This window comes from Tamandua tetradactyla, chromosome 20, assembly GCF_023851605.1.
Source record: "Tamandua tetradactyla isolate mTamTet1 chromosome 20, mTamTet1.pri, whole genome shotgun sequence".
Taxonomy (NCBI): Eukaryota; Metazoa; Chordata; class Mammalia; order Pilosa; family Myrmecophagidae; genus Tamandua; species Tamandua tetradactyla.
This window is the reverse complement of record NC_135346.1, coordinates 19593973-19606378: the sequence shown is the minus strand read 5'-3', so window position 1 is coordinate 19606378 and position 12406 is coordinate 19593973. Positions and strand designations below refer to the sequence as shown.

Genomic DNA, 12406 nt, shown 5'->3' with positions numbered 1-12406 from the left:
GACAATGCTTTGAAATACATCAAAAAAAAAAAAAAAGAAGACAAATTCATGGGTGGAGGATGGATGCATAGATTGTGATAAAGGAAATGTAGGATAATGTAAATTGTAAATATCTAGGTGGTACTGTATGGGTGCTCACTGTAAAATGTATTCAACTTTTTTGTATGTTTGATGCTTTAATAGTAAAATGTTGGGAAAAGAAGACATCTGATGGTTAAGGTGCTATGAAACGGCACATTCACATAGCTGGTGGCAGCGAAAAGATGTGCCACTTTTTGGGAAGCAATTTGTTAACATATTTCAAAAGCCTTAGAAATGGGTCTGCCTCTCAACCCAGCAGTCCCGTTGCTAGGGATTTACCCTAAAGAAATAAAGATGGATAAGGGCAAAGACGTAGCTGCAGGGATGCTCACTGTCACATTGCTTATAATGGCAAAAGTTGTAAACAACTTAAATGTCCTAAAACAAGACATTGGCTAAAGAAATCGTGGTCTCTTTACACAATGGAGTATTATGCAGTCGTGAAAATGGTGCATCACAAATATTTACTGACATGGAAAGACATTCTCTATATGCACAGGAGTAAACGATGAGTCTCTGGGGATCCCCTCCCCTTGACTAGAGACCCCATCCCGCGACACAGAATACACAATGCACCCCCACCCCACCCTATGCCAATCCCTGGGGTTCTTCAAGGACCTGAATTTCTCCTTATCACAGCTGGCTCTTCCTTATTTCCATGAAATTCTCCATTTCCCCCAGACCTTTCGCCTCCTGTATGCACTGTCCCATTTTCCCTGCATTATCCCCTGGGGGCCATATTTCTTCCTGCACACCCCAAGTGCCACCAACTGGGGCTCTTCATGTGCATGTGATGTGACTGAGTTTGGGACAGCGCAGGGTGAAGCGGGTTGGGGCAAGGCAGGGGTGAGGCTGGTGCTCACACGTAGTGGGATGCGATGCGGCCTGAGCTTTCCCAGGGGGGCTCAGGATGACAGCCTCCTCTCCCCCAGTTCTGCAGGAGCCCTCTGCCAAACAGACCCGGGCTCGCCTTGCCCCCATGCCCAGGCTCCAGGCTGTAGAAGGAGGAAGACAGTGGAGCTGCTGTCTGTTGCGAGCCTGTGGGGAAGGCAGTGCTCTGGAAAAATTCCCCCTGCCTCGTAGTCCGGCCCCTGCAAAAACTCCAATGCTTTCTCCTCTCTTAGCAAAGTCCTTTAGTTCTCTTTGTTCCATTCCTCAGTCTTCCAGAGCAGTCCTGTCTTGTTCCCAGGATGACCCTTCGAGATGTCGAGTTAAACAAAACTTGCCTTTCTCCCTGAACAGGCCTCCTACGCCAGCTGTGAAATAGCCCTGCCTTTGCCACCCACTTTATTAGCATGTGGGCACCAGTCTGGGAGGAGAGGCCCTGAGGGGATAAAAGAAGTTGTCTTTGGGTGGCAGGATTGTGGATATTTTTTCCTTGTGTTTATTTTCTAATTTCCCTATAATGAACACATTTTCTTACGTATTGAGGAAAAATAATAGTCACCGCAGAAGGAGCTATTCTCACCCAGAGGGCACTCGATGGAAAGTTGCCCAGGAGATGAGGGGCTGGAGAGGTTGTTTATGGGTAACTGGGACCATTTAAGCTAGAGAAAAGGCTGCCCTGGGCCACAGGGTGGTGGGGAGAGGGGCATACAGACCTCTCTGCAGCCATCAGGGCCAGTGTAGCAGACAGAACCACTTGTTCCTGCTTCACAGGGGGAGGCCGTTCCAAAAGCTGGGCATCACAAAAAGGCCAGTTTGGTCTTTCTAACAGACAAACCTTTCCTACAATGGAACAGGCTGCCTTGTAACAGTGAGCTCCCCATCACAGGAAGTATGCAAGCAAAACAGACATGTCACTGTTAGGAAAGGTAGAGAGATGTCTGGGCTGATCAGGAGGGAAGACTGGAGGTTCTGAGGCCCCTTAAAGCAGCTCAGAATGAGTTTCTTGTCTCCTTGACCAGAGAGAAAGTATCAAGGAAGCTCTAAGGAGGAACCATTTCTGACATTGGTGGGACAGGTAGTCAGGGTGGACTTTCTGGAGGAGGAGGCCAGATGACTGTCCTTCTAGCTCTCCAATCCTTAACTTGGGAGGACAAATCTTACTGACCCCCTTGTCTAAGGTCCTCCAGCCCCTTCTGGAGAAAAACGAGCAGGGCCTCAGCCCCTACTTTCTGTGTGACCTTGGATGACTCCGTGCTCTTTTCTGGGCCTCAGTTTACCCCTCGGTTCAATGATCTCAGCTGAAACCATCCTTACTTTTGCCTCCAAGGCTGCCCAAGGGGGGAGTTGTATTTTTTTTTTTTTTGAGTTTTGTTATGTGTCTATGTGGTGGTTTTTGTTGAGTATTTTTCGGGGGGGTGGGGGGGTCAGTGTCGTGGTTGTAGGCAGCTTAAAGTCCTGGGACTAGGGCCTGATACACCGAGGAGAGTCATCAGCTCCCAAGACCCAAGACCCCCTTCCCGGTTCTCAGTTGCCCACGGGAGCTATGGGGGGGGGGGGGGCGGGTCAGAGAGGAGGCAGGAGCCGGACAGCCCCAAAGACAGCTCTGGGGGTGTTGTTATGTGGTAAAGGGTGCATACATCAAACCTAACTCAAGGGCCCCTGAACCCCAACTCCCCAGGGGTTTCAGGGAGGAGTCTCAAGTCCCAGCCTCCCTGCCCAGATAGTCCTGTCCTGCCCAAGGACGGGGCTCTCGCCTCTGATAGGGGGCAGGGAGTGGCGCGGTGGGAGTGAGATGAGGCCAGGAGACAAATGGACAGACTGACATTCTCCTGCAGATGGACTCACTCAGGGCAGGGCAGTGGTTAGACAGGGGGAGAGGAGAGGTCAGGCAGGCCAGGTCTGAATCTCCGAGCTGAGTGACCCTGAGCAAGTGGCTCCACCTCTCTGGGCCTGTGAGGATGCTGCATGAGGAGGAAACAAGATGCCACCGGGATGGGAATGAGCTCATAACTTCATTTTATTTTCACATACAACCACTTGGAGGCAGAAACTCAGCCAGACCTCAGAGCCCCGCAGATATGCGCCACCTCCCCACACACACACCTGCTCCTCACGCTCACCCACCCTCCTCCTTCCCACCCTCCCTCCCTCGTTCCTTCTCTCCGCGCTTGGCAGCCCTGGCTGCCCCCGTGCGGCCCTTCTCGGTACTGCTGCAGCCTCGGCTTACGCAGCCAGGGGCCCCTGCAGCCCGTTACCTTGCAAAGGTGAGGCATGGAGTCTCAGGCCGGCAAGCCCTTGTCCCCAAACCCTCCGAGTCTGTGGCCGTCCTTCTTGGAGTCTAGCCTCAACCCTGGGTTGTGGACTCTGGATCCTTCTTGCTGGTCCCAGGCCGGTGGTTTGGAGACAGGAAAGCAAGAGTGCACCCTCCTGCTGGGACAGCCGGTGCCTGCAGAGGGCGCAGCCAGCATGGACAGGAGGGAGGTGGCACTCCACGTGCTTGAGAGGTCACACAGGGAGCCAGGGCTGCTGGGAGTGTCCAGATATACACACATGTGCACCCACACACACCACCTCACTCCCAGGTGCACACGAGCCCACACCTACCAGCACCACCTGCCAGGGTGCACACTCCCACCCACCCCCCACATGACACCGCTGCATCACCACCTGGTCAAGTGCTGTCTGTCCGTCTGTCCATCCAGCCCTCTGACACCTGCATCTCCCCTTGGCCCCCCTCCTCCCACCACGGACCAGGAAACCAGTGCTTGCCATTAAATGCAAATGGGAAACGCCTTCCCTGGCCTAAAGCCCTGCATCACCCACCTCTGGCCACCTCTCAGACCACCTCTCCCAGCACCATCCCCTTGCCCGTTGTTTGCCATTTCTTAAATAAATAAATAAAGCCATGTAGCACTCACTGGCACTTCGGGTGCACTTGCTGGTCCCTCTCCAGGAAACGCCCCTCCTCCCGGGTCTTATACTGGCTGCCCCCTTCCCACTTTGAGGCCTCAACTTAAAGGCCACTTTCTCAGGGAGACCTTCCCAAACCACTAGAGCTGAGAAGTTGCCCGCCACGCTTCACTGTCTCAAAATTTGTTTCAAAATATTTGTTTGCTTGTTCAGTGTCGTCTCACTCACTAAAGTGTGGGCTCCTTAAGTGCAGGGCTCTTGTCTGTCCTGTGCACCCACTACATGCCACCAGTCGCTGAGGACACGGGGAGCCCAAACAAGGTGCCCCCTCCCCCACCTGGGGCTCACGACCTGGGGGAAAGGGGCAGAAAGACACTGAACAAACACATGCACAAGAAACCTGTCCTGTGCTGTGCAGAAAATTAGAACAGTGAAATATAAGAGTGGCTGAAGCAGGGGGGGATGTCAACTGGAGCGGTCAAGGACACCATCCCAGAGGAGGTGACAGTTATGCCAAAGCGCAAGGAATGAGAAAGAGTCACCAATTATCTGGAAGGCCAGAGCTGCAGATGGAGCGAAGGTGGGAGTGAACCTGTAGGCTGGAAGAGCAGCAGAGAAAGGAGGGAGAGAACCCCCACAGAGAGGAAAGGAGGAAGGAGGAGCTGGAAAAGGGAGAGGGGATGGCGGGCCTTCCTGGTGGCAGAGGAGGGAGATTCCACCGAGCCACCAACCTCTTCTTTCACGAGGGATGAACATCTTGCATGGCAGGCCTCCAGGGGCCCGGGCCTGCACTAAATGCATTTTGTGGACTAGCTCAGTTAATGTTCCCTTGCCACCCGCCCCCCTGCACCCCTACTCAGAGATCTAATCTGCAGAGGCGCTTTCCTCCCATCTGGCTGCCCTGCCACCACCCCCGCCCCCCGCATCTGCCTTGAGTATGAGGGTCTCCTGCAGGCAGCCTGGTTGCTGGCTCATCGCTGCCAAGGGGGCTCCATTCCTCCTCTCACTATCCCCCAGAAGCAAGCCTAGGAGCAAGCACACGGCTCCGTGACCCAGCGGGGAACGGACGCCCGGAGAGGGGATGCAAAAGGTCGACTCCGGCTCCACCACAGCCTGTTTTTGAGGCCCCTCCCCAGGCCCTGTCCTTGGGAAGACCCCAGTCTAGGGGAAGGAAGCCACAGGCCTTGCCAGGCAAGACAGCAGCCTGGTCAGTGAAGGTGCCCCCCACCCCCACCCCAAGGCCAGAGGCAGCCGCATCTTCGCACTGCACTAAATGCTCCGCCGCAGACCCTGGGCTCTGGCACACCCTGGGCTCTGGCACACCCGGGAGAGAGCAGGACCACAGGGGAGGCTGAGCACCCTCCTCCCTCCAGCTGGGAGGTGTGCTGCAGGAAAGGAGGCACTTTTGTCTCCTCCCTGCGCTGTGGAGCGCAGGGATTTAGAGCCTCACCCTCCGCAGTGGCCGCACCACAAGGGAGGTGTCCAGAGCTGGGGCAGCCCTGGGTCCCCACCCTCTCATCTGCCCAACCTAAAATAGAGCCAGGAGACTCTTCCACCCAGGGCTGGCCACACAATTTGCAGAGCCCAGCACAAAATGCAAATGGGGGGGGCCCTAGTTCAAAAATCAGAAGATAATAGGGTGATATATGGGAACCCTGTATTTTACACCTGGTTTTTCTGAAAACAACTTCTCTAATAATAATAATAAAAATTAAAATAAAGCAGGGGAAAATGCCATTAAAGGCACTAAAATTTAAACTGCAAAATATATATGTATATAAATTTCTTTCCATTCTTCTGTGGTCTCTCTCTCTCTCACCTGTCATGATTTTTTTTTATTTGCCACTGAATGTCATTCTAAGTAAAGAAAAATTAAAAATTTAAATTATTAGCATAAGTTTTACCATTCCTCTTTACATTGTGCAATTTGTAAATGCAAAATTGCAAATTTGGAATTTGCAAATTTACAAATTCCAGTTTTAAATGCAAATAAAGGGGCACTTAACTTCTATGCACAATCATCTAAATTATACAATTCGTATTCCATAGCTCATACATGCATATGTATTTCATTCTTACCAGAACAGTGAGAAAACTGCACAAAACCAACTTAACTGTTCTTATTTCACTTCTTGGTACACGCACATTCTACCAACACCCTTTGCCTTCCTGATGAGTAGAAGACTGGAAGGAAAAGAAATCACCGGGTGCCCCACCTTTCCTTGTCTTTCTGTGTCATCATGCTCAGCCCAAGTGTTTGGCTAATACAGAGAAGTGGCACAAGTAAGAAAGGCTGTAATAGGGCTCCTTGGTTGCCTGTTTCCTCAAAAGCCATTGCTTCTTTGGGCCTCTGAAGCAAGTTCTGGTTGGAATGGAAAGCCTGGGGCTGAGAGAGCCCCTGCTTTCTTAGTTGTAGCCCCAGCACACTCACCTTGTACAGGCATATCCCACATTATTGCGCTTCGCCTTATTACGCTTTGCAGATATTACATTTTTTACAAATTGAAGGTCTGCGGCAGCCCTGCGGCGAGCAAGTCTAGCGGCGCTATTTTTCCACAGCGTGTGCCCACTTCGTGTCTGTGTGTCACATTTTAACGAAGGTACGTCCATTGCTGTTTTAGATGAAATGCTGTTGCACACTTAGTACACCACAGTATCATATAAATACAGCTTATACGCACTGGAAAACCAAAACACTCACGTGACTCGCTTTATTGCGATGTTGGTGGTAGTCTGGGACCAAGCCCGCCACTTCCCGTGGCGCGCCTGACCCCTCTCTGGGTCCTGCTGCCCGCCCCCCACCCAGCAAGGCTCCACAGGGGTCTGTCCTCACCGGCCTTCGCAAACGCTCTGTGCACAGGGGGCAGAAGGAACCATGGCACGTTCCACACTCCTGTGTGCATATCTCCTCTGCTCACGCCACTGTCCGACCAGATTTCATCGCAGAACATAAGATAAAATGACTTAAAGTTTCAAGGCAGGATGGCAGAGTATGAAGCTCAGTGCCCTGCGCCCAGTGCCGCACAGGTTGACTGCCCAGGGAAGCTGGCCCTGCCTCCAAACCCACCCAGGTCACAGAGAAAACTCCCAGGGAGGATTCTGATTGGTCGAGCTCGGGTCACATGCCCTTCTTCTGACCCAATCAGTGTCTCGAGTCACAGGGCCTTGATTGAGTCAGCCTAGTTCAAAAGCCTGCTCTTGTGGGGTGGGGTATTACTGATGATTGACAGCCCCACCAAGGGACTGATCAGTGCTGGACAGACGAGGACTTAAACTTTCACAGTTCCCCGTCCATGACTAAGGGTCAGTGCCAGGAGGTCAGTCCAGGAAGGAAAATAGCCTTTGCACAGAAAGAGGAGTGGAAAAACCTTAGGGGTTAGTTTGGGGCTGTGAGTCCTCCAGCCTAGCTGCTGCCTACAGAGCAGTGGTGGGCAATGAGGGTTGGCAGGTCTGAGCAAGGAGCCCTGAGTGTCTTCCATTGAGCCTTATCCCACTCTAGTCAAGTTATGTCTGCTGGCTGCCACAGCCCTGCTCTCCCTGGGTCCTAGGCTTCGGGCCTGCCCTTCCCTCTCCCTAGAACCTCTTTCCCACCACACCCCTTCTTTCCAGTTCTTTGGGTTCTGACATGAATATCACCTCTTCCAAGAAGCCCTCGTTTATGTCCCAGGCTGGGTCAGGTGCCTCCTCTGGACCCTCACAGGCCCTGTGCTTCCCCCATCACTGTCTGGTGACTCATTGTCCCCCATCTCTGCAGAGGGCCTGTGTGACAGCAGGGCCTGGCTCTGATTCTGGGTGCCAGCCCCAGCCCCCAGCACCTATCAGGCACTCAGTGATGGTTGTTGAGTGACTGCAGGAGTTCACAGGCAGAGGAAGTCCTGGATTCTGCATGAGCTACTGTCTCACAGGTCAGGCACTTAGCCCAGGGAGAGGGACTAACAGGCAAAGCATTTTCCATTCCTGACCTCATTTTCTACTCCCACCCAACCCAGGAAGGGTTGTCCTCACAACACACAAGCAGATAAAAGGTGGGACACAAGTCCTCTTTTCTTGCCCCCCAATCCCACACACACACATCTAAGGCCAGTCAGGGTGACCAGCCCAGCGGCCTCCCCGCCAGGCCTGAGCAGATGTCCTCTTCTCTTGGCCAATCCCTGCGAGAACTCACTTCCAGCTGGGTCCTATCCCATCTCCTCTCCCTCCCTCCTCTTCCGCTCCCTCCCCACTTCCTTCCTCCCTGCTCTTGGATATTCTCTTTGCAGGAAAGGCCCCAGGTTCCGGGGCAAGGCCCCTTCTGGTCCCACTGTCCAGGCCAGGACACATGCTTCCTCCATCAACCAGCCCCCTCTGCCCTTCCTGGGGGCCAGAAATCTGCTCTAGGCTCAGGACCAAGGGAGGCCCTACTTGGGGAGCAGCCCAAGGTCATCTGGTCCTTTCCTCTGCCCCCAGCGCTAGCACAGGCAGAGGCCCTCTGGAGCTCATCCTGGAGGCCTGGAGTTGGGATCTGGGAACCCAGGCCTGGTAGGGACTCTGTCACTCTGCCTCTGAGCCCACCATTAGTGAAGGCTTCTTCAGGGCAGGCCCCGGCCAGGGTCTTTACCTCTGCCCCCTGTATAAAAACCAGCCTCTTGAGGCTCATGCAGTTTGCACAGCACCTGGCACAAAGCGAGACTCCCTTAGCAGTGGCTATTGTTATTACTCTTTCCAACACCATCATCAGTTGTGAGTCGAATCCTCACAACTACCCTGGGAAGGGAAGTTGATATAGTTTTGTTTTGTTTTTTAATCCCCATTTTATAAATGAGGAAACTGAGGCTTCAAGAGAAGGAAGTGACTTTCTCAAGGTCCTTCAACGAGTATCAGAACTAGGGCTAAGTCCCAGATCAGATCAGTACTCTCCACCACTGCACCCTTCTGCTGCCAACCCACCCCATCTTAGTAATCCCAGAAAAATTCTTGCCCTGTTAGGTGTCTCAGTTTCCCCAGCCATGCCATGGGGAGGTGGGGGGGAGGCGGTGCATGCATAAAGGCCTGTAAGTCTAAGGAGACTCACTCACTAGTCCACCGAGTGAGACTCTGCCTGGTACCAGGCCAGAGCGGCACACAAGGTCACAGACCTGACCCTGGATGGGTCTACAGGTCAAGGTCATGCTGAGGGAGATTGACCTGGATCCCTCCTGCTGTAGCTCCATCCATTTCCCCTTTACGCAGAGGAAAGGAAATTCCCCACAGTGGGAGGAGGATAGGGTGCCCCCAGGACTCCCCCAGGACTGTAAATGATTGGGGAACAGGCCCAAGCAGATGCTGGGGGAAAGAGGACCCACCGGGAGGGGGCAGGTGGGCAGAGGCAGTCGTGGAATCACCCCACCCACCCCAGTTCCTCTGCCCAGCCGTTTTCCCTCTTTCTAGATCGCCGGCCACCCCTCCCCCTGCCAGTTCGAGGAGGGGCTCAATAAAAATGGACTGGGGGGGGGGGGGCGGCAAGAGGAGAGAGGTAGGGAACACACCATCCCGGTCCGGCGGGGCGCCCCCAGCCCAGCAACCCAGGGAGCTGCGAGGCTCGGCGGCCACCAGAGGGCGCGCGCCCCCTCCCAGAGCCAATGCCACCACGGCCGTGGCGAAGGGATTCCAGCCCAGCAGGGCTTGCGGAAGATGCGGGGTAGAGGGGCTGTTACTCCAGGCGGGTTTCCCCGGAAACGCAGTCCCACCCTTGGCGCGGGTTGATGCTCAGGAAGACGCTAGTCTCAGAAGCACCTCGACACCCACCCGCGCCCCGGCCGCGCCCCCCCCCCCCCCACCCCGCTTCGGCCTCCTTCCCGCTCGTGCGCCCCCTGCTGGCCACTGCGCGCCTTGCGGCCAGGCCCAGCTCGGGTGGGGCGAGGCGGGGCAGGGGGGCGGGGATGTGCCAGGAGTAGAAGCGGCGAGGAGGGGCGAGGTAGAAAGTGTACTAGGCAGAAAGGGTTTGGAGTGGTTAGCACAGGAGTACTGGGAACTCCACTGGATGTGCTGGGAAAGCGAGCAGGGTACTGACAGATAATAGGAGGGCTCTAGAGTCACTGGGCAGGCACTGAGGGATTAAAGGCCACCAGGCCTAAACTGGAGGGAGAGCACTGGTGTTTTCTGGGTGATTAGGGGGCCCTGAATGGGTATTTGAAAGGAACAAGTAGGTAGTAGGGGGATGCTGGATAACAATAGGCTATACCAGTACTAGGAAGAACTGGCAGGCACTGGGAGAATAGTGAGTACCAGGGAAACTGGGTGGGACTGGGGAGGGGGACACGGGGTGGGTTTTGGAGAAATGACAAGACTGAGAAAGTAAAGAGGCATTCAGGGGGTTCCCGGCAGGTACGGGGTTAGTACCAGCATGACCAGTGAGGAGTGGGAGACACTGGGTGGAGACTGGGTGAGACTGGAAGGCACTGGGCTTGCACTCACACTCTGGACCAGCGTGGCAATTCCCAGGCAGCGTCTCAGGACCCCTCACCAGAGTCCCTCCAGGCTGGGTCACTGTGCCACTTTCACAGCCAGGAGTTAGATCAGAGATGCCCCTGGCCAGTCGGGCTCTCCTACCCTGACCAGGGCTCAATTTGCTAGCTAAATGTCAAGGAGGGGAGGAGGGTCACATGGCAGAGGGCAGCACCCTCATACTGTGTACCTCCCGCAGATGGGGAGGGAAGGAAAGACAGTTCAGCCCCTCATCCCTGGGGAAAGGGCTGGAGTTGTTCCCACCCCCCACCTCCGACCCCAGGCCTAAGGAGCCCCCTCCTCAGTCCCTCCTTCCAGGCCTCTGCCTCCTGGCCCAGCTTGCTGGCTGCTGGGCCGGGAGGGGCTGCCAGGCTCGGCCTCCTGCCCACTGCGGGGCGCCGGGGGAGGGCGGCGCGCGGCTCGAGATGCCGCGTTGCCATGGAGACGCTGCCGCATCCTGACTGCTCCTGGCAACGGGGTCCCGCAGCCAGGCAGGCGCTCGGCGGGGACCCCAGGGAGCGGGCGCGCCAGGCTGCCCACGGCGCCGCCAGACCCCCGGGATACGGGCACAGCTCCCCCACCCACAGACACCCCTCACTCACACTCCCCCAAGCACACACAAGTACACTCGCACCCCAGCTGCAGCAGCCCAGGCGGAACTGCAGCCCGAGCCCGCCCTGCAGCCCCCACTCATTAATTCAGCAAACATTTGCCGACGGTCTCAGTGCCAGGCGCGAGCTGGCCATTGCGGCTGCCGCGACGAGTCACCCGGGGACGCAGCACCACCGCCCCCGCCCCCCCATACCCAATCTCACAGCCCGCAGGAGAGGCAGACACAGAAACAGTGAGATCGATCCTGCAGCCCCAACCACAGTCCCCTGCTGAGTGCATGCTAAGCCCTTCTCAAGCAGGGTCTCACCTAAACTGTACAACAACCATCCGCAGCATTGTGACAACCCCATTGTACAGATGAGAAAACTGGGGCACAGGAGAAAACAAGGCCACATCACAGCTAGCCTTCTAACTCAGATCTTAACCTCTTCTCCACACTACCCTTGCCAGGAATGTTTCCAGAGCACAGATAAGACTGGACCCAACTCAGCCGGTGAGGCAGCAGCAGGCAGGATTTCAGACTAGAGCTGTGTCTTGGGAGAAGTGCAATTCTATCAGGCAGAGGAAGGGGAAGGCATCCTTGGCTGAAAAAAACAGCCCGTGCAGAGGCCTGGAGAATTTCAAGTGGCATCAAGGTGTGAGGGACAGAAAGGCAGAAGATGTGCTTGGAAAGCTGCTTGTAGGCGAGCCGCGGTGGGCCCAGTATGCCAGGCCAAGGGGACGACTCAGCAGCAGGGGAGGTGTGCGAGCACGGGAGGAGGTGAACTGACCCGCGCACGTTCCGGCAGCCCCTGGGTGGGGGCTGAGCTGTCCTGGAGTGGGTGAAGCTGGAGCTGAAAGGCTGGAGAAGGGGCAGTAGTCATTGTCCCAGGGAGGAACGAGTGACCCAGCCCTGGCAGTGCGTTCCAGAGGGTAAGCAGGACACACCCTTCTCACCTTCCCAAGCAAAGATCCTCCTGCCTGAGTCAGAAGATTCCGAGAGCGAGATGCATGACCGGGTGGGGGCCCCGGGGAGAGCGTGGGCTTCCGGAGGGTGAGGACAGCAAATGGGGGCATGCTTCAGAGTGACATGAAGAAAGACCAGGCTAGACTCGTGGAAGGACTTTTGAGAGAAATGGTCTTGAAGTACTGAGAAGCCGGGGAGTCCTGGAGAGGAAAAGAGCCCCTCACACACCTCACACCTCTGGGCAGGAGCGTAGACAAGCCGTCCCTTCCAAACCCCTCCTGCGGGGGTTATTCCTGCCTGGCCCCTTGTCCAGGGCACCACCCCCACCCCCGAGGAGGCGGGCCATCCAGCCCCTAGCCGCACCCCCCCACCCCAAGGTTAGCCTAATTTTTTCCCTCGCACGGATTCAGGTCATTGCTCCCTGTCCTCTCTCCAAGGCGCCGCAGAATGTGACTAATTCCCTCCCTTCATTTGTGGGTCCTGTTACCTGGGAAGTATTTATAGCGC

At 55.5% G+C, this 12406-nt stretch overlaps 1 long non-coding RNA gene across 1 annotated transcript; it reads right to left on the bottom strand.

Annotated features, from left to right (window-relative positions):
* Positions 1-686: 686 nt before the first annotated feature.
* On the bottom strand, positions 687-4756 carry LOC143664470 (uncharacterized). The gene is made up of 3 exons (XR_013166434.1): positions 3225-4756; positions 2815-2930; positions 687-1809 (listed from the first exon to the last, which is right to left on the bottom strand). It is a non-coding gene; the product is annotated as an uncharacterized LOC143664470 (long non-coding RNA).
* Positions 4757-12406: the final 7650 nt, after the last annotated feature.